At 34.5% G+C, this 2,161-nt stretch overlaps 1 non-coding gene across 1 annotated transcript; it reads left to right on the top strand.

Moving 5' to 3' along the window:
• Positions 1 to 271: 271 nt before the first annotated feature.
• TRNAH-GUG (transfer RNA histidin (anticodon GUG)) lies at positions 272 to 343 on the top strand. The gene has a single exon. It is a non-coding gene; the product is annotated as a tRNA-His (tRNA).
• The last annotated feature ends 1,818 nt before the right edge of the window (positions 344 to 2,161 follow it).

The following is a 2,161-nucleotide window of genomic DNA, read 5'->3' as shown; positions in this document are numbered from 1 at the left end:
CAGTGCCTCGCTATGAAATAAACTACATGCGTACATACATACATACAAACACACAAACTTCAAGATAAAAGAGTAGATGGTGGTGGAAATAACAGCAACTCACCAAGCAGTAGTCCGGTAAAAATAAACAAACGAATGTGAGCTGGTTTGGCTGGCTTGCGGCTGTTGTCTGCAGTTTGCTCGCGTCGCTAACAANAACGAATGTGAGCTGGTTTGGCTGGCTTGCGGCTGTTGTCTGCAGTTTGCTCGCGTCGCTAACAAGTCTCCCATAGCCGTGATCGTCTAGTGGTTAGGACCCTACGTTGTGGCCGTAGTAACCCAGGTTCGAATCCTGGTCACGGCAATGCTTCAAAAGATGCATTGTCACGGGGGAGACTTCTTTTTTTTAACTTAAAAAAAGAGACTTATTTTTTAACTCAAAATAAAATTATGTACTTTGTGTATTTGGTTAGCAAATAAGAAATATGTAGTATGTATGGGAAATTGTAGATCTTTAATTATAATTACCATTTGGGACAAAGTAAAAATAAAATTATTATTCTTTTTTTTTCGAGGCTTACACGTGTTGCGTAGGTCCAATACAGCAGAAGAAATCTGCATACTCTGAGCTTCGAATTGACCTTCAAAATCTGGAGTTTTGGCCCAAAACTCCATTTTAGGTAACTTTATTTCTGTTTGTATGTCATTCAAGAGAAAACATTTTGCTTTCCCCACAACTTCGTATGTTTAAATTGTAAATTAATCTTAACAAAGGCCAGAAGGGGAGTACAGAATATAGAGCAAGAGCCAGACCTTCGTTATTTTAAAAAGCTTGAAAGCTTATCTTTGTATGAACGATATTATAAAATTGCACCTATTAGAAATATTTAAAAAAATTGCAATGTACAAAATCGTCGTAAAAATATAATGTTTATGTCAATAACTCAATAAAATAAAAATCAATAATACCAGCACACAAAATAATGTGGTATTTGCATTTAACCAGACCGGCATTTATTTCGACCAGCTGAATCCGAATCTGAGGTTTCTTCGTCTCGTACACCCTCGTAGGATATACGAGTCAAACCAATTTAAAAAATTATAGAAATCGGTTAAGGTGGTCCGAAGTTATTCGGTAACATTTTTGAGGTTCATTTCTGTCTGTTTTAGTTGGACATTAGGCTGTGTGCAAAAATTTTACATAATCGAAGGCCGTCAAGCAGAATATTGTTACGTTTAATTTGGAATAGTCGTATTAAAAATGTTTCGACGCACAGTGTAAGATTTTGCCAATCTAGGACGTCAAAATTCTATTTTAGCCAAATTTCTTGAGATATCAACTTGCAAGTTGGCACGATTTTTAAGCAGAACATAAGCTTCAACTAGTATTGAAGGGGACTAGTTCCGAATTCTACATAAAAAGACTAGTTGGAGACATTTTTTTCCGAAGTAAAACTAAAAAAATTTTATCCATATATTGGGCAAATTTGAAGGAGATTTCATGCCGATTTAAAAAAAAAAAACATTAAAATATATAGTTTAAAAGGTCTTTTTCTATGCCAAAATGGCCGCGAAAGTAAAACGAATATGTTTTTCGCTAAAAAGCTGATAAAATTGGCTAAAAAGAGATGTAAAATTTTTTCCAGAACTACTGCCGATCTCCAACTCCCCAGGGTTGCATTTTAGATTTCACCTCCCATACAATTTTTGTTCGTCTACAGCTCACCTATCATATCCTAAAAGAAAAGCACTTATCACGAGTTTACTAGTTTGCAGGGTGTACCGAGTCTTTTTTGGGATAGCTCGAAACTAGTCCTCTTTTAAAATATTTGGAACAAGTTCTCCATAGCCATGTTTTTATTAGCACGCATGCCAAATTTTAAGCTGACATATGTATCTTAAATTATGGCTTTGCACTTTTATAGCACTTAAGCAAATTTCATAAGTTAAGTTTGATAGCTGTTATCATACCAATGACATTTCTTTTATTCTCTTTTATGCTTGTTTTCTTAACAATTGGGATCTTTTCTAACAAACTAAATAAAATGATAGATTTACAAGCACATTTTTTTCATTTTGGCGTTCTAGATTGACTAAATCTCACACTGTGCGACGTACATACATACGAATGTATGTATACATATATGGATTTAAATTTTTACGTAAGTAGTCCTGTCACAAT

This window comes from Rhagoletis zephyria, unplaced genomic scaffold (assembly GCF_001687245.7).
Source record: "Rhagoletis zephyria isolate East Lansing unplaced genomic scaffold, Rhagoletis_zephyria_1.1 Rzeph_scaffold_48750, whole genome shotgun sequence".
NCBI lineage: Eukaryota > Metazoa > Arthropoda > Insecta > Diptera > Tephritidae > Rhagoletis > Rhagoletis zephyria.
This window is presented reverse-complemented; position numbering and strand designations above follow the sequence as displayed.